General features: G+C 35.6%; 1 long non-coding RNA gene across 2 annotated transcripts in view; it reads left to right on the top strand.

The window, feature by feature from the left end:
* LOC135225498 (uncharacterized) overlaps positions 1-17,033 on the top strand; it is a 48,269-nt gene extending 31,236 nt beyond the window's left edge. For both annotated transcript variants that reach the window (XR_010317009.1, XR_010317008.1), the window contains one exon: positions 16,695-17,033. This is a non-coding gene — a long non-coding RNA (uncharacterized LOC135225498). The remainder of the gene's footprint in view (positions 1-16,694) is intronic.
* The last annotated feature ends 3,926 nt before the right edge of the window (positions 17,034-20,959 follow it).

The following is a 20,959-nucleotide window of genomic DNA, read 5'->3' as shown; positions in this document are numbered from 1 at the left end:
AATTAGACAGACCCGAAAACTACTCTCACCTGCACAGATGTTCTTCAATTAGGAGAACGATGGTGCCTCATATCTAAGATGAAAAAGACATCAAGGAAATGTTTCAGCAGTTAGATTGTTTAATTACTCGAGTTCCTCTGGGCAATGGATCCCTTTCAAGGCTCGAAGCACACGAGGGAAAACGAGCAACCTCTCGTAGAGGAAGGATGTAACTATGGAGAGCAGGAGTTATCAAGTTATGGAGTCCCATTCAAATGACAAAAACCACCTGATTATTTTCCATAACTACATTTTTTTTAGAATGTTTTAGTAAACTCCAAAATATCACCATAAGAATACATAATTCTTTTTCAAATTATGACTCTTTTATTAAATAACATAATTATAATATTTTCATCTACGCTGCAAATAGTAGCTAGTACTTTCATTCCAGGTTATATTGCCATCTTCATTCCTATCCATCCAAGTTTAACTCTGGGAAAGTATTCTCATAATGACGAAGAATAATTCCACGAACCTACGATCTTCAATGCCGAGTCCCTAAGAAAACGACTTAAGTTTACACGTGAACTGGGTAGGGGAATACCCACTTTCATGGAAAAATTGCCCTCCCACTAAATTGACTTCGCCAAAGGGGTGCTCACACATTATCCATATATAATGTGTTTAGTACTATACTATATCTGACTGTTGCATCGATCTTCATAGCTCTCCTATTTCTAAGTTAATACTACCCAACATTATTATTAACACTAAGGATCTGAACACCAAAAACCTTAATTCTGATCGGTCTATGTTTCTTGGATTTAATCATGGACCGTAACATCGAGCGTATCTGTAGGAGGCTGCCATAGACAATGTTTATCTTTATTTTACGTAAGGCCTTTTTTTAAATGATCCGGTTTTGATTCACTCATGTGATTATGGAATTAAACATTTTTTTTAAAGTAATATAAATTTCTATTCAACAGAAGTTCAGGTTACTGTGGTGATTTCGTGTTAGTGCATTTACTCTTTAGTAGTTGTTTACCGTTTTGAACGATGTCTACAATTTAGAAGTTATTAGCATTGCTCCAGTTTCCAGATATTACCAGTCATCATTTTGCTTAATTCTCTTACATTCTTTTAATAATATTCAACGTTTGCAAGAAGTTACCTGTATCTATTTTTTGTCAGACAATGTTAAATGATCTGCTTTTGACTAATTTATTTTCTTATAAAATCATCTATCAGTCACGTGAGAATTCGAAGCCTTTAGGCCTATCCTGCAGCAACAGAGCCCTATTCCTCAAACAATGGTATGACTGTTTTAAGTTACTGAGGAAGCACCTTTAGGCCTATGCGTCTAAATTCTAATAATACAACCGACCGTAAACGGTCAATCAGAATAGGCCTATGGTCTGTCTGTTGGGTCATTATTCAAATTTCACTTATTGCTGAACATTTCCTGTTTTATGACAAAGGCTCTGAACACCTAACGCCTTTCGGTCTATTGCTCTCTGTTCCTCTCAACATTCGGGAATTGACAAAGAAATAGTTAGGCCAGAAGACTGCTTTCACCTGGACAGATGCTCTTCAATGAGGGGAACGACCTTGAATCTAAGATGAAAAAGTCACTAAAGGAAATGTTTCAGCAATTAGCTTATTAATGAAGTTTTATCACAATTAAGTAATTAATTAATACCTTCGATGTAAAATCCAGGAACACGAAGGAAAACGAGCAACCTCTCCTGGTGGATGGACTTATGGAAAAACGCGAGTTATCAAAACCACCTGACAATTTTCCACAACTTGAAATTTTTAGTTTGATTTTTTAATAAACTTTTTTAAAAAATGACCGTAAGAAATACATATACTTTTATCAATTACTGCTTTTATTGCATATATGATTTTATGATTTTCATCTAAGTTACAAATAGCAGTGAGTACACTCATTCCAGAATGCATTAATCATCCAGTTGTGGAAAGAGTTCTTTCTAATAATATTTTTGAGAAATCATATCTAAAGAGAACTCTGTCACGAATATAGATTCTAAATCTTGGACATATAATTACGCATTGTAGATTCGTTAACGTTTATATTAAATTATTCATTGTAGATCCATTAACTCCCACATTCGATTATTCACTGTAGATCCATTAATTTATATTCAATTATTCATTGTAGATTCGTTAACTTGGATATACAATTATTCGTTGGCTTGGGTATTCAATTATTCATTGTAGATTCGTTAACTGGGATATTCAATTATTCATTGTAATTCGTTAACTTTCATATTCATTGTAGATTCGTTAACTTGGATATTCAATTATTCATTGTAGATCCATTGATTTGGATATTCATTGTAGATTTGTTAACTTGGATATCCAAGTAAATATTCGTCGATGCTCGAATTGAGCGCTGACCTTTAATTCCCAACTGTCGTCCATTCATGAGAAAAATCCAAAATTTGAAAAAAACAGTTAACTTCTATTGTTACCCGACATATTCCGTGCTGTAACATACTCTTGATCTAGTACACGAAGTACACCGTATTTCCACGATAAATTTATTTGTTATTATTTATTTAACCTTGATTGATATTTAGACATCAACAAAACATCGTCTGTGGCAAAGTAATTGGATGGACAAAGTGGACTGTATTTTCTTAATGTTGCTACTTGGCCAAAAAACCTTCCGTAACAACACCACAAAGCTCCTTTTTGTGGTTAATAGATTACTGGGAGATATCTCACAACCCAATTCGGTACTAACAAGGATAATGCATTAATAGTATTAATGAATAGTACTACAATTAAGTACTTCCGCTTACAGAGCAGTCCCTCTAGACACGAACTCAGATCACAAGTTGCTGTGAGAGGTGCTGCTCGCCTCTCTCTCTCTCTCTCTCTCCCTCTCTCTCTCTCTCTCATCCTCTCTCTCTCTCTCTCTCTCTCTCTCGTTTCTATAAGATACTCGCGTAACTTCAGTGTATGAACACTACACAAAATTTATCAAATCAAATAGTTATATTCACCCTTCACTAAAAGAATTGAAAATCGTTGGTAAATGAAATAAAATGGAAAGACATTGAAAAATACGTGCCCAATTTAAACTTGAAATTAATTGAATAACTATAGGTTAACATTATCGACCAAGTAATTATATAAGAAATAAGTGAAACGGGGTTACAACTCAAAGGCCCCTAAACTAATCAAAATTACAGAGTTCAAAGAATTAGGGTAATCACGCTTTCTATAGCACAAATATCACAATACGACACCACATAACTGTTAAAAAATAAACAAAAATAAAAATAAAAAATTGGCCCAAAGCTGATCCTTCTCTCTGCATTCGAGTTTAATTTTGGGAGGAAGGAGACTGGTCAAACAATTACTGCGATTACAGAACTGACTTACAAAGTTCACATTAATAAAAAAAAAAAAAAACTTTAAGGTAATTCTTAAGTTCATCATAAAAAATAAATTAAAATCATAATATTCTGGAACCTCGACACATTTTTTAGACGTAGTGAATTAAATGGTGCACTGTAGGCATTACTAAAAGGGGTTTGCAGCGTCCCTTCGCCCCCCAGCTGCAACCCCTTTCATTCCTTCTACTGTACCTCCATTTATATTCTCTCTTCCATCTTGCTATCCACCCTCTCCTAACATTTGTTTCTTAGTGTAACTGCTTTGAGTTTTCCTCCTGTTACACCTTTCAAGCCTTTTGTTCTCAATTTTCCTTTCAGCGCTGAGTGACCTCGTTGGTCACAGTGCTTGGTCTTTGGCCTAAAATGTATATTCTATTCCACAAATATACAAAACTCTATTCTGCGTCTCTACTGAATACAGAAATGACTCAAACATGTCATAGAAAAACTACAAATAAGAATAATGAGTGTGTCATTCTCGAGTAGGTGTGTGCCTATTTCTACAATAATGGTAAACAAGCAGATACATTTGGATTTTAACATTGAACAACTGATACAAGAACATAGTTTCTCTTCTGTCGGTTTACCTGACAGAAGGCAATTCACAATATGAAGACGAAATCATTAATTTTCTTATAACAAAAATGATGCGAATAACTACAGTTAGAAGACTCATTAGGGTCCAGCTAACTCCCATTTACCAAGGAACGAGCTTCAATACTCTTAACTATTAACCTCAGTACTTAATAGAAATGCATCTAAATTCGTTCGACAGGACTTATAGCGTTTATGTATCATATACTTTTATGGCATAAGCATTGGTAAATACCTAAAAACCTAAGAATTTATTAATAAATATTATTATTGCACTTACTCCTGCGAATCTGTAGCCTATTTGAACAAGCTTATATTTTGGTGAAATGTCGTCCACGCATTCGAAACGCGGAACTTGGAAACTGTTATCTACGATAACGTTTTCATTAACTATGAAAATGATTGTGCCCTTACCTTCAAAACTTGATTTGATAATTTATTACAGCATCATATCTATATTATATGTTTGGCATATTGTATTGTTTGTTTTTTTTTTTTCATAATTACAGATATTACAAATATACTTAGAATAACAAAAAATATTAAACAGAATGAATCCAAGAACTTCCAGAGTCCAGACTCCAGACTCCAGTCCAGAGTCCAGAGTCAAGACTGCAGTCAACACAATGGCGGCGTTCTTACTTCATCTTAACTGGAATCTTGAACAATGCAGGTATTTTTCTCTTTCAACAAGTGTTTTTCATCAGTGTGTTTTTATGAGTGTTCATGGATTTAATTTATGAACTATAGAAAGGCTAAATGCTTTAAAATTATCTAAAGTACTTGAAATTGAAGTGGCCTGAAGGTTTTAACTCTAGGCTAGGGTTTATTGGTGATTTTTAAAATTTCTTGAAAATGTATTTAGCCTAACTTCACAGGGATTTTTTTTTTATCATAATAATGTCAAATTCAACTTAATTAATATATTCCATGAATTATATGACACTTAGTTCAGTTTTGACTTGTCCAATAGAGATTAGAGTAGATATAACAGAATTAAGTCATAATGTTTACAATGCACAGGCTCCATATCATGAGATGTATCATATGGCCTTGGATATGTCTTTTGACAGGCAAACCATATATCTAAACAGCAACTCGTTCAATATTAACTGTACCTTACCATTTCTGACTTACCGGCTGAACAAAAATTTTAAGTAACATTTATTCAGACGACTGTAATTAACCCCCAGGGGCCAGTACTAAACACAGCGAAATACATTGGACTCCCCAATCCCTAGTGGATGCAGCCGCGGTTATGTTCCTTGATGCCAGCCTTGCAGGGGTAACTATTCTTTAGAATTACCATTTGTTCATGCATAGGCTGTGGGCATGATATACTGCACTCACGATCAGGTTAGGTTGAGGGTTAAGAAGGACAGCGAATCTCTCCTGGCCCCGTTAGGACCCAGAGGCCTAAGTTAGGTTAGATGGTATCTCTTTTGAAGTATGGTCTCTATTGCGCAGTATAGCTTTTTAACTATTTTTTTTAATGACTTAAATAGAAATCCATGGGTCCAGTTTCTTAGATTTTTTTCTAGGTTGTGGGAGGAGGTTGCCGGAAAGACAAGAAGTAAAAATCAGAAACAAGAAGTAGTTTGTAAACAAAATTAATGATTAAAAACTTTATCAAAGCTATTGGAAAAATATTGTGTTGAAAAGAATATTTTTTCTGCACTTGAAAATTTTATCAGCTTTAAGAGCTTACTTTACTGCTCATAATGTTTCCTATGAATGCTAACAATCAGTTCTGTATTGTCTCTTGTGTGTGTTTCGTCTGTTAAAAAAAAAAAAAGTCTTTGATCTCTCTTTCATGACAATTTAATTTTCTGTCATCTGTCTTTCTGTTTTTGTATTTACAGCATCAATAGCTGTTGGTGACTGACTTCAAAATTTTGGCTGTCTCGCCAATCCAATGATTTCTCTATAAATATACTATGTGTAAATTGTTGGCAACTTTTCAGTTCATTTTTGGCATGCTCCAGGTTAGTAAGGACTCTGAACCCTAAGTCAGTTTAAGTTATGATAGGGATCGGAGTTCTGAGTTAAGATAGTATGGAATGCATTCCAAAATATAGTTATTGTAGACTCACATTAAAATGCAGCAGGAAGACAGTCTTTGTTTTGAATTACTTAGGGCAATTTATGCATTTACATTTTGCCACCAGGTCACTAGAAGCACTTGATTTAAGCATTCATGATATTTGGTTTATATGTGCATTACTAATTAATCCAAAAATAACAATTTTAATAGAAATTTGGTTTTGGTTGACAAATTATCATTTCATTGAACTAAACTATCGGAAGGTGTTCATTTACAATGGAAGTGATTCAAAGAAACATGTATATCATTGACAAGACTGGAAGAAATACTGCACAGAAATAAAGTCTCTAATTATAAACAACTTGAAAAGTCCACTACCAGAATGTTACAACTGGAGGAAAGTTTATTCAGCCTTACCATCCTTACCTTACCTAACCTAACCTAGTTTTGCTATAACTAACAACACGTAGCATAAGCAGACCTTACTGTTTCTTACTTTAATACAATACCTGGCTGTAACCATCCTGAACAGTACATATCCCGTCTAACCTGTTGTGCCCTTAGGTTTCCTAACATTACCTTGGAAATCACACATTGAAACCATCCTCCAAAGAATCTGTTAGTCCTCTTTAGTTTTTTTTTTAGTTTTTAGAATTTTTTTTTAGTGTCTAGAATTGATTATGCAAATGTGTAAGTTATTAAAAACATTTCTAAAGATATTGTTTTGAAGGGGATAGTGAGAGGTGGGATTGTATAACGTCGTAGGTTGCCCTGATTGTTGTTTTTGAAGACCTGAGATGGACTGATCATTTCCAATTGGTACCACATTATATGCAGTTTTCAATCCAAAGTCATTTTTTTTTTGTAGAGAAAATCCAGTTGTAGCATTGACAATTATATGTCAAAGATTAAAACCAAGGCAGAACTAGAGTTCCGTCAGTACTTACAGGAGTAAAGAATGTGTAGAAATAATGGTATGATTATCCCTGTACATTGAAAATCCGTGAAAAAATATTAATGGCAATTATTATGAATTATAGCCTGAGATTGGTGATATTTAGTAAATGAGTTTGGGTGTGCATTTCCTTCCTTTATGGATACTACTAGCAAATTAGGATGGGAGGGTTAGGATGAAACCCCATTATAAACCATCTTAGGGGTCCCCAATATAACCCTGCTAAGCTTCATGCCCATCGGACCAGTGTTTGGCCGTGAATGAATGACAGACGGACGGACAGACATAACGGCCATCATATTAAGATTGTTGTGGTGTGCAGTGCTTACATCATCAGTAGATGCCTGTGCTTGTAGTTGAAACTTTAGTCTTATGTAGCCTATAGCTCATGTTCTGTACAGGTTGTGTAGTTCTTGGCACCCCTAATGCAGTCTCATTGGGTTTTTGATCATTGACCATTTTTAAACAATCATGGACAGGCTTGATCCGGCTACTGGCTACACATGTATTGATTCTTGTTGTCGAAATATAAAGTTACTGGACAAATATTTCACACCTTTTTTCAGTTTATAGTGGAAATAAACATATTCATAAGTAGCATAACCTCACTTCTTGAGCCAGCACAGCAATCAGTTCATTAAGCGCAGTGTGAGTGACCCTGAGCTAGAATGATTTTATCCTTGCTATCTATTGTTTATTTTCAAGTATAATCCAATGCACTAAGCCTGTGAAATAAGTGGGAGTAAAAATAAATGGGATTACACTTCGTGAGTGCACCCCCTTGACATGGGACTACCTTGACATGGTGAGGGGCTCTTGAATCCCTGAAACTTTTAGTCATATATTTTTAACATATATAAATAAGGAGTAAGTATTGTGGAACTTTCCACCTTTGGTAAAATCTATTGGACCTGATAAAAGTTAAAAGATATATAGTTGGGACTGGGTTTATATCCAAAGCTAAATACGTAGTGGGGACTGTGGTAGGATCATCAACTACCTGATAATGTTTGGACCTCAGAGATATCAGATTGAGAACTCAAAAGCAGAACTATTTTGCTTGGCTGGGCCACAGAATCCGAGAGGTCTGGTTCTGGGGCTAGGACTCTTGGCATTCCATCCGGGCCGGGTTTCCCATAATGTGATTAAGGTGGGGATGATTGTATTCTTGTAATACCCTTAGTCATAGCAAGTCAGGCCACTCTAATCATGTTTGTGCCAACCCCTGTAGTATAGGTAGGTGGGGTGGTGTGAAGATTTTGAGATTTGGGTCTCGCTTGTGCCATTGATAGAAGAATGAATTCCATTCAAGGCTGATGATATCTGTGTAAGGTTTTCAGGTTTGATTTTTATTTTTTCTATTCGGTCTTTATGAGTTGTAGCAATAAAGATTGAGTACCCCTGGGCCCTCATAGGACGACCTCTGCACCCTTTTTGGAGACTGCCCAAAATTCCCAAAATGCTGATGACCTTGGATCACTCTGAGACATGAGGCCTATGCTTTAGAATGTGCTGAAAGTGCAATTATTAAGACAATTTTAATCAAATTGTCAGATACTACTCAGTCCTGGCAGGTCTGGATAACCTTGTAATGATCTGGTTGAAATCCAGAGCCAATTGGGGTCACATTACTGAGACATCTCAGGTACTTAATATTTCAGATGCTATATTAGATCCTGATCCCAAAGAAGTTAATGAAATTCTGATGGCTATGTAAATGAGATGTGTCTCTAGAAAGGTCATCAAATTTAGGACAAATGACACTGGTTTGATGATACAAACAGACTAAATTCAATGCAATGAAAATGAAAATCGTTTCAAATGAAAATTACACATTTTTGTTTTGTTGAGTCTCACCGTGCTGCCAACAGAACTTACCATACAGCCAAGAGACATTACAATAGTTCCTTGAAGAGCAAACTTTAAGGAATTATTCAGCCTCATCTGTGGCAGACCAAATTTGCATCATCCCACCACTACTAATAGATGAGATGATAGTTTGGTTACTGGCCTTAGGGAGAAGGTTGAACTCCTTCTCTTTTCCGATCAGCTTTTGAAGCCAAGCAATCATCTGAGGATGTCCTCTCCCCGATACCTGTCATCCTGAACCTCTTCTCACAAAATTTGCATTTTGCTCTGGGGATGTTTAGAAAATTCTGGATAACCTTGATAGTTGGGGTGAAGAAGACCCTGATGGCCTCTTCCCTTTGTTTCTAGTGTGTTGCCTCCCCAGTTTAATAGATTCAAAACAGGACAATCTCTATTCCCTCTATGCTCCCCAAAGTTGCTGAAAAACTTATTATTAAAAGCAATTATATAAGTATGTTGAATCTAAAGGATTGTTAGCTGATAGTCAATGTGCATAGAGGATGTAGCTACGTAGTTGTGATGCTTTTTAAGACTTGACATGCCATTTGCAAGGGAACAGGTAAAAGTTTTGCTTGCAGAGTAATTCAGATAGATTTTAGTCATGCTTTTGATTTAGTAAATCACAAGGCACTTATTTATAAATTTCAGAATTTTGGAGCGGGTGGATATGTTTTAGGATTACTTCAAGATTTCCTTATAGGTAGGCAGCAACGAGTTGCTATGGAAGCAATCTTTAGTGAACCAAGACCTACTATTGTGCCTGGAGTTCCTTGGGCCAGTAATCTTGGTCCACTGTTATTATTAATGTATACAAGTGACATGGTTGTTGGCCTGGAAAATAAGATTGTTCAGTATGAATTTGATGGAACACTTGTGCATGTAGTAGTCTCCATTTTTGAGAAATGAAGCTGCCTTCAGCCACAATCGGGACATGGACCGGATCAGAGAATGGTGTAGTCTGTCACGTATGAGGCTGAACTCTAGAAAAACGAAAACACTATTGATTAGTAGATCTTGTACAGATTTCCCACCCCATCCTCCACTTCGCTGAATGAGTCTGAAGCTTTACCTATTCTAGGCGTAACCTTTGACTCACATCTAACTTTTTGAAGAATATCGAATGAAAGTTTCAGCAATGATGCACGAAAGTTAGGTATTGTTAGTAAGGCCTCGCAATATTTATAACGTGATAAAATCAATGCACCTGTTTTAGGTCATTTGTACTCCTTTTACTAGAATACTGTTTTTCCAGTAAGGATGTCTACTTCTGTCAGAGATTTATCTCTTTCAGATAGTGGTTCGTGGTGGTAGGTTTCTGCTTCCTAAAATGACTTGGACCACCGACGAATGGACTCTGTAAATTTTTCATAAGTTGCATTTCCATAGACCTTTCTCATTCCCAATTGATCCCTGATCCCCTTTATCTACCGAGAACAAACCAGATATGCAGTAAATGTGCGTCATTGTCGAACTTCTCAGTTCCAGAGGTCCTTTATTCCTCACACCATTGGAATATGGAACAGCCTCCCAGACGAAGCCGTGCAACTGGAACCTCAGAAGTTCAAGCAAAGGCGCAATACATTACTACCCTATTGCTATTTTCCTTGTATTCTGATACATTTCTATCAGTTTGTTTATTTGTTCATTTTTCCTCCCTTAAATAAGTGGTATCTCCTCTGTCTGTAGTTCCCTTTAATCTCGTCCTACTTCTTCCTATTCTTTGGAAGCTTGAACTTCAAGTTAATGGCCCCTGGGCTTGTTCCATATGAATAGGTTTCATCTTCTGAATAATAACAACTCCATGAGTGTGGTGTCTACTGATGGGAAAAGTAAATAAGACAGGAGACACGAGGCTGATGTAACTTGCCAACAAGTGCTTCAGAACACCACAGAACTTTACATTGGAGATCCACACTCAGTAAAATCAGTTACGTGCGCGCATGTTTGTGTTATGTCTGTGTGTGTTTTACCTTCTACGAAGGGCTGAAATGAAGTGCAAATCCTAACATTTTCGAATGCAATGATGCAAAAGGGTGGAAAAATTCTTTTGATCCATATATATGTGACGGTGCTGTAGGACGCAGTGGAATCTGAAAATTAATTAAAAGAAACAAATTCTGTGAGTATGTGTGAATGTGTGCGTAGAACAGGGTTTGGTATAACATAGTTGTTCATTAGTTCACCTTTGTTGGGTACTTAGTGTTTGTGAGAAATAATATAGGATTAATTGTATGTTAGCATTAAAAACGATGCATTCAGTATAAAAGATGGGTTTTCTGCTGTATAAGAAGCAATGCATAGCCCTGAAGAACTAGTGGGGATGAGGATAGCACAGCAACTTTCGGCTGTAGTGGCAACGGTTAGTCGGTTACCATCTTCGTAATGTGGCATTATATTAATGACCGTAAATGATTGGACAGGTACCATTATTTCGTTCTCCATGTAAGTCCCACGGGCTGCTCCATGAGCAAGAGCCCGCGGTGGTATAAGGCCAGCTTAATCTTCAACATCATCATGTAAGCCATGTACAGACAAACAAGGTAATCGATATTTTTCTTCCTTTGATTTCCACAGATTAGCAAAGGTTTCGAAAAGTTCTCTTAGGGAATCCCAGATCAATATTAATTTTCAGGTATTTTTATTTTCTTGTCTATAATAGTAAATTAATCCACAGTTTTCACCTCCTTTATTTCCTGTATTTAGCAAACCATATCTAAATTAACTAGGGAATTTTCATGTCTTGCATTTTCATAGCTAAAATAATAGCCGACATTATCATTCGAGTCTAAATACAAATATTTCTATAGCTTGCATGATGCATGCAAACAACTCAGTCCAACTTATATTTGATTTTTGTAGCTAAAGTAGTATAATCTCACCAGCTAGCTGGTCTCTCCATGTACTTTCATGCGTCCATACTGGAATAACTTGAATATTCTCTCTCTCTCTCTGAATACGGTGAAACAGAGTACAACAATATTCTTTATCCATTAATCTCTCTCTCTCTCTCTCTCTCTCTCTCTCTCTCTCTCTCTCGTTATGAATACGGTAATACTACAATATTTTTTACCATTAATCTCTCTCTCTCTCTCCTCTCTGAATACGGTGAAACAGACTACAACAATATTCTTTTACCATTAATCTCTCTCTCTCTCTCTCTCTCTCTCTCTCTCTTTATGAATACGGTAACACAGTACAATATTTTTTACCATTAACCTCTCTCTCTCTCTCTCTCTCTCTGAATACGGTGAAACAGAGTACAACAATATTCTTTTACCATTAATTCTCTCTCTCTCTCTCTCTCTCTCTCTCTCTCTCTCTCTCTCTCTCTCTCTCTCTCTCTCTCTCTGAATACGGCGAAACAGAGTACAACAATATTCTTTTACCATTAATCTCTCTCTCTCTCTCTCTCTCTCTCTCTCTCTCTCTCTCTCTCTCTCTCTCTCTCTCTCTCTCTCTATGATTTCAGTGAAACAGAGTACAATATTTTTTAACATTAAACTTTCTCTGATCATGGCAGGAATTGGGAGCCGATAAACTAGTGAGCACAACCAGACGAAAACGCCATCTTTTAAGTGAATCTTTTAAAACCTTAATATCTTCAAGGGAACCTTCCTACGCGTCACAGTGGTTCAGAATTGCTAAATCGTGGACAAAACTCTAAGGTGAAAAGATCCCAACTTGAACCCAGTATCTTGAAATTAGTCAAATTAATAAAAGGCAGAATTAAACAAGAAAAAGTTAATTCTAACTTTACATAAAGTTTTTTTATGTACTATTGGACCTTCTTAAATCACGAAATGATAACACTAGTCATAAGAAAAGTGTTTTTTTATGGTATTATATAAAAAAATATTAAAATTATAGTATACAATAAACAATTCATGAAATAAAAATAAATAAAGAAATACAAGAGCAGCGATATTATTTTAACTATGACAGGAATTAACAAGTATAATTAAAAGAAATAAAAACTAGTGCTTTAGTGTCCCATACTACTTTCACAATCAGTCAAAATCACAATCACTATCATCAGTCATGTTACCAACCATTACTGTCAGTGTCACTGGCAATATCATCATCATTGTTACTTTGCCGACCACCATTTCCAGACTGTTCGGTAGTGGGATCACTCATGAAATTAGGTGATGCTTCAAGTAGGGAAACGACTTCGGGTGATAAACGAGTCTTTTTTCCTGGTCGCAGCTGGTCGCAAGAAATTTTTGCTGATTATGAAAGTTTATGTATCAAATATTGCTCACATTGCAAATTCATTGGTGGACACAGTGGGAATACCTTTCAAAATCTGCAACAACTTTGTCTATGAATTTCTATGTGTTTTGTCAGTTTTAGAATATATTGTTGCCATATATGTATTGTAGTTATGTCATTAAAGGTATTCCTAATAACTTGAGATAAAATTTCTTCACATATCAAAAAATATAAAGCTCATAAATATATACCTCAATATATTTCCATCAGTTTATGACCCACTTAAACGGGCAACTTCGTCCTCTCTTGATGCATTAACATCACCTGAATATGAAACACCGAAAAACATAATTAATCCTGCAATCAGTGGAAATTGATTTTTGGCCACGAATTCGTGATCCTGGACCACTGTGCGACGTCTCCGCCACCTTACCGGAGGTTGGTACGACTTTCGGTCGAGAAGTGCCCAGGGCACCAGCTTGGTCTGGAACCTCATACAACTGTTGAGATTCGTCATCGACGAATCCGGAACCATCTTCGCTTTTAAAGACAGTGAAAGGTGAGAGCCTTTCTACTTTATTACTGATGATGGTGACCCCTTTTGCCAACCCCTTCGCTTTGAGGTAGGATTATTTATGAACTTGAGCAAAAAAATGTTAAACAATCCTGTATCGACATTGGTTTTCCTACAGAAGAACAGATTATTTATTTGTAATAATGTTTTTGTAGATTTCAACTGATGGAGCAGTAATGAATTTGAACTTTACCAAGTGATTTGAGATAATGTCCTTAAATTTTATGGCAGATTGCTCAGTAATTAAGTTGAAAGTCTTTTCCACTGCTATTTCATGACTATTTCTGCCCTTCTATTTTCATATATCATTATTGGTTACTTTCGATTTGGAATGGTTTCTTTGCTGTTATTTTACGAATTCGATGGAGACTGGTATTGAATGACTCATCTTCTGAGTGATTTTGGTAGTTGGCGTATAACTAAGTGTGCTTACTTTCTGTTGTTTGTATTTTTATATTGTGTAATATATAAGAAGATGAGTTTTAGATATCTTTGGTTTAATTTGTACAAAGTTGGTGATTATAAGAGGATCTTTGCCGTGCATGGTGTTGGAAGGATGTTTAGACTTATTTTCTATGCACATAGGATATCTATAACTTATCTTTCCCTCTGCATTCTCTCCCTAAACATTTATGCAAAAAATAGACTCGAGCTCTATGCACATAGAAGGTCTATAACTTAACTTCCCTTCTGTAATTTCCCCTCAACATTTATAGGAAAAGTAGCCATTTTCCCTACGCAATTTTCCTTCAGCATTATACAAAAATATTGCTCTTTTCTCTTTGAAAATAAGCCCTCTCTCTCTCTCTCTCTCTCTCTCTCTCTCTCTCTCTCTCCTCTCACTCACTCTCTCTCTCTCTCTCTCTCTCTCTCTTTCTCTCTAACTCTTTTTCTTTAACAATTTTTTCCCTTAACTGTTATTAAAAAGAAGCCCCATTTCCTGTTCTTTCTTCTTCTTTCTCTCTCTCTCTCTCTCGTCTCAATCCTCAATCTTCTCTCTCTCTCTCTTCTCTGATATATCTCTAACTCCTTCTCTTTAAACAATTTTTCCTTAACTGTTATTAAAAAAGAAGCCCCATTTCTGTTACTTCTTACTTCTTACTTTCTCTCTCTCTCTCTCTCTCCTCTCTCTCTTCTCTCTCGATTTATCTCTAAACTCCTTCTCTTTAACAATTTTTCCCTTACTGTTATTAAAAAAGAAGAGGTTTCCTGTTCTAAACTTCCTTTCTCTCTCTCTCTCTCTCTCTCTCTCTCTCTCTCTCTCTCTCTCTCTCTCTACCTCGTCTTACTTAGAAAACCTCTAATTTCTAAATCGTTGTCGCTCTATTTCTTTTTCCACACACCTCCTTTTAAATTGCTCTCTCTCTCTCTCTCTCTCTCTCTCTCTCTCTCTCTCTCTCTCTCTCTCTCCTCCCCTTCCAAAACCAATCTGTTCTTTGTGTCTTTCTACAAACATATTTTCTTAATAGTAATTATTGTCCTTTTTCTTTCTCCTTCATTATACCTTTTTTCCTACAAAAATGGACACAAAATCGTCTCTTAACCCGTTTTCACTGGGGATTAATTCTCTGCTCTAATGAGTAAAACCACCTTTAAATGTACACACAAAATCGTCCTCAAAAATACACTTTTTATTACGCATTATTCCTCTGCTCTAAAAAAATAATGCCTTTTTTTATGTGCACACACAACTGTATCTAATCACACATTCATTATGCATTATTTTTTCTTTTTGCTCTAATAAAGAAACTGCCTTTATCTGTGCACACAAAACAAAAAAAAAAAAAAAAAAAATCGTCTCTTATCACTTTAATTGTGCATTATTCCTCTGCTCTATAATAAGCTTTTTCTGTGTACACAAAATCGTCTCTAACCACAATTTCATTAAGTATTATTCCTATGCTGTAATAATAATAGTAAAAAAAACTTTTTCCGTGCACACAAAATCGTCTCTAATCAACTTACATTATGCATTATTACTCTGTTTTTAATAATGATAAAAAGCAGCCTTTTTCTGTTTACACAATAATCTTTAATAACATTTTCTTTATGCATTATTCCTCTGCTCTAATAAAAAAAACCTTTTTCAGTTAACACAAAATCGTCTCTAATCACTCTCCCATTATGCAATAATATGCCTCTGCCCTATGAAAGGAAAAACATTTTTTTTTCCCCATGTACAAATCTCTCCCTCCCCACACCGACGAACTTTGTTCGATGTGACGTCAAAAGCGGAGAAACTGCGGGAAAAGTCAGAACTTTTCCCGCAGTTTCTCCGCTTCTGACGTCACAACGGACAAAGTTCGTCGACCAAAGCTTGACCGTGTGGCCTTAGTCTGTACCTCCCTCTTTCCTTCTCTCTCGATGTTTCTTTCTCCTTTTGAATACCATTTTCTATTCCTCAAAGTTTCTCTGTTTTCTTTCCTTCAGTCTAAGAAAGTTGTATTTCTGTCTCTGATTTTCTTAATAGTTGTATGTGTATTTTTCTTTCAAATCATCTTTACTTCTACATAAATCTGCATTTTCCAATTTTCTCTGCTGCTTTCTCAATATTTTTCTGTCTTCTCTCCATATCTTTCAGAAAACCGCATATTTGCCTCTATCTATGTAAAACTTTCAAATTTCTCAGGTAATTTTTTCCTACAAGTTTCATACTAGATAGCAGCCTTTTCTTTACAAGAATTATGGTTTATTAACGCAGCATGACTAAGCAGTAAACAGAAGCTTTCCTTACATAGTACTCTCTCCGCTTGGGTACATTATTAACTAGAATTAGTACAGTTAGATGTATGTTGTGGTTGTCTAATAGCACTTTAAATCAGCCTTAGTACCAGCTTTCCGGTCAATTGGTGTTCTCTATTAGCATAACAGCTTTCCGGTCAATTGGTGTTCTCTATTAGCATGACATTAAAAAGCAGTATTCTCTATTAGCACGGCATTAAAAAGCAGTAGTCATTAATTTAGCCAGTATATGCTAGTAGTGTGTAGAATTACTGAGCAGTGTATCATAATAAAGTATTAATCTCTTTCCAGGAGTTGTGGAGGTGGTGGTAAGGGCCTCCCAACCCTCTCTACCCACATGGCTTATGTGCCTATCCAGCTTCTGGACCACCTTGAGGTGGTAAGGGTCTTCTAACCTTCCCTACACCACCTCGAAATTTTAACAACCTCCAAAATCCCCTTTGAGATACTCTAGCTGGCAACGTTCACTGATGTGCATCTTTAAGGTGACGTCAAGAACATCAGTCTCTCTTACGCTGTCTCAAAAGGAACATTATATGCTGCTGGCTTAGCCAGCTAGTTCAGTACGACCTCTCGTGTATCATGACCTATGACTGTGCCATCTTTGTTTAAAATAAACAACCCTGCATATATGGAGTGGTAATTTATTACGTAAATAAGAGTAGCATTACAAATGCAGAGAAAAGTGTGGTAATTTTTTACGTAAATAAGAGTAGCATTACAAATGCAGAAAATTACATAAAGAAATACATAACACATTATATCAAGAGTAGCATTTACAATACCAAATTTAGGGGGCCTATTCCACAACTCTTCAGACCGGACATCCCCTTCCTGCCAGCCCGCCCACACCACCCACCCCAAAAAAAAAAAAAAAAAATTTTTATAATTAAAAAAAGGTATCCAGAACATTTTTTATTAACTGGCGTGGATTACCGACATCTTTCTTTAGGTTTTGAAGGTTACCGGCGATCCTCTTGCCTCTCCTCGTTCTCTTGATTTATCACCCGAGTTCCTCTTTAATATTCTCTTGATACTCTCTCTTTGGGTTGGGTTGCTTCTCTCTAGTGAACACACGATGTCTCCTCGGATGGAGTAATAAGACTTTGGCGACATCCTAATCCTTGTAACTAATTGTAACATTTGCTCTTTCTCTGGGTTGGGTTGATTTTCTCTCTCTCTCTCGGTTGTATCATAGGATCAATCTGTAAAAATGAGAGATGTAAGCATTATTACAACATTACGTAATTACATAGACTTGAGTATACTTCACTGAAAAGTTTTTACGAGAGAGAGAGAATTTTTCAAAGATAGAAAAGGGAAATGCACATTACTACAAAATCGTGGGAAAAACTACTCAAAATACTTCTGTCATAACTTAGGAAGTTCATTAAACAGAGAGAGAGAGAGAGCGCAAAATGATAAAATGTTTTTTCATGACTTGAATTGAACTGATGATAAAAAAAATGTTAACCCAGAAAAGTAATTGTGCGTGTGTCTCTCATTTCAAAGCAAAATAACAAAAATAACTTGTAGGACAATAATACATTAAAATATTCACAAAAGTTTGTATGTGCATGTGTGTGTGATTTAACAGAAAATAAAATTTTTTCCTAAATGGAAAGGAACTAGATATGTTAAAATCCTGTAGTACTTGTGCTTTGGCAGCAGGACTGTGACAACTGCCATTGAGCATTCAATGTAGTAGGAAATGTTAAACTAAAAGTTAAACTAGAATGAATTATGAGTAATAGTCCAAAACAAAATTCAAAGTTATAAAATTCAAATAGTTATAACAAAACTAGAAGTCCGGAAAACGAACGATAATCCTTAGGAGATGCTTTGCTATAATAAGAATAAAGTTTTTTTTTGGATTAGTAAAAATTTCCTAAAATTCACTAACTAGAAATTAAAGACTGGTATACCATATTTCACATCATACCAAAAAGGAAAAAAAATCTCAAGTGTCCTATCAGTAAATGAAGCAGACCTAACCTAACTAGCATGCTAATCCTATAATTCTTACCATTTCCAAATTCACAACTATTAAAAAGAGAGAGAGAAAAAAAAAAAAAAAAAAATAAAAAGACCCCTCCACACTTTCGTCTTGAACACCCACTACCTATATCTCATCTCATCTGTCACCCACTATGATTTCTTGGACTTTTCTGCGGATCACTGCCATACTGCTGGTATTATTTCCACCTTTTCAACTACTATCTGCTTCTCTTCCACTACAAACAAGAGGCCATACCACTAGAGTAGTGACCTTGAAATGTCCTCAAAAACATACCTACACAGTCCCCATTCACCTATCTAAATTTATCTAAATTATATTTCATTTAGTTATCTTGGTAACATGCTAGCACCAATCAACTTAGTACAGCGGTATTTGGTATTGTGCCCATTTAAAATACAAACATTATGAGGTTTAATTCAATCCAGTCATCATTCACAAGTCAAATTTCTGCTTCTAACAATTCTTAACAGTCATAACACGATAGGACCTAAAATTTGTTAAAACTAGGGACGAGCACTTTTGAGTGTTGTTACCATTCATAATATGACGAGCTATTTCCTGACCCTACAGCAATACTCGTCTTCTTAGTATTAGGCTTAAAAAGTTAAATATATAATTTCTGGAAAACTCAAAACTATCACGAGATAAAACCATTTAACTATACATCAAACAGAATTTGATCCTGTTCCCCCAAGGATTCCAGTGATGCAGAAAGAGTGGATGAACTAAAAACAACATATTCTGCTTTTCATTCGTCAACTGCCGATGGTCAATAAGAACAAAGGAACTGTACTGGTTTATATAAATCTACGTGCACAATGAATGTGGTGAGATTATACATAAGATGAAGGCATATAAAGCTCAAATACGGAAGAACGTATTTGGTCAAACAGTTTGAAATAGAGAAAAAAATACTGAGGAAGCAGTAGATATTACTCCCTTACACAGATGCCCAGAAGAATTTTCTTGGAAATGAGGGGGAGAGCAGAACCAGGCAAGTTTTAAAGAAGTTAGACAGTTATGTGGGATGAGAACAAGACAAATTACAAAGTTGGAAAGTTATGTGGGATGAGGTCAAAGTCAATAGATGTGGGATGAGGTCAAAGTCAATAGATGAAAAGTCATAAAAAAGTAATATACAAAGAATCAAAAGAACACGGAAAAGATCATTCACTAGTTTACAGCTTACGCTACATAAAATTGGTATTCCTACACGATGTCCGGTCAATTCGTCGTTGCTCAATTGATCGTTGCTCAATTTGTCCCCAAGTCAATTCGTCGTTGGGCAAATCGTCGAGTTCAATTATTTATTTTCACATTCTCGACACTCCTTTTTTTTTTTTTTTTTTTTTTTGTCTTACATGTTGGACCCTTTTTGCTTCCTCAAAAAAGAAATTGTCTAATGACAAATTTAGTTCAAAAGTACTTTTTAAAACTTTGCTCCTTAAAAAAAGAATTGTCTAACGACAATTTTAGTTCAAAAGTACTTTTTAAAACTTTTCTCCTTAAAAAAAGAATTGTCTAACGACAATTTTAGTTTGAAAGTAATTTTTAGAAACTTTGCTTCTAATATTGTATCTTTTTTAGGAAAGGGGAAGTTACAATATATAAAAAAAAAAGTAGTGTTTATTTTCAGTCAAATTTATAGTACAAGATAATATATAATGAAAATAGTAGACAAGTTACAATAAAATTCTTAAAAATATTGGTTAAGCATTTCATTTCTAAAATTTAAGAATGTGTGCGATTGTTTTCAGAAAGGTAATTTTTTGGTTGGGATCATATCTCTCCATGACATTTTTTATACGCAAATTCATGTCTCTATATTTTTTCTTTTGCATTGGCTCTCTCCTTGGATAAATTTCTGCAGTTTTGGAACTAGCAAACCTTTTCCTCACATTTCAAAACATCTATGAGCTTTTCCAAATATTTGGATGACTCATATTCACTGTGTCTTTTAGTGCGCTGTGGTAGGCTTCTAAATTATTTGTAGTTCTTTCAATCCCAGACATGCATGTATCCCAAACATTCCAAATAGTTAATGGATATGGTGGTTCAAGACGTCGCCTCCTTTCTCCTCTTCCTCTAAGGGGTCCTATGTAATTATTCTCAAAATAAGAAGCTACCGACTGTGGCATATCATCATCATCTACAAGTTCCTCGTAGCCATCGACATCATCTTCTACCGGTAAGGCGGCAAGGGCAACAAAACAGCGCATTTTAAGGCTAAAACTGTCATCTTGGTGATATCTGCTTTTCATTCTTTCTTGAACTATTTGCTTGTACACATTTTGCCCTAAATGAAACAAGCAGCACGCTAAATTTGAGGCAGGAAACGATTCAAGAAATCCATTATGCGCTGCTTTTTCAAAATCCATAAGTATGCAATCTGGGCCTTCGTCCTGCAGCAATTCACTTATTTTGGCAAAAAGTCTATATGTGTTTTGGCTTTTGTTTGATAGCAATGCAAACAATCGTGGGACATTGAAATTATCGATCTTAATTGAAAAAATAGACTAGAACAGCATTTAAATGT

Source organism: Macrobrachium nipponense, chromosome 13 (genome assembly GCF_015104395.2).
Source record: "Macrobrachium nipponense isolate FS-2020 chromosome 13, ASM1510439v2, whole genome shotgun sequence".
Classification (NCBI taxonomy): Eukaryota; Metazoa; Arthropoda; class Malacostraca; order Decapoda; family Palaemonidae; genus Macrobrachium; species Macrobrachium nipponense.
Note: the sequence above shows the minus strand (reverse complement) of the source record. Positions and strands in the feature narration are given on the sequence as shown.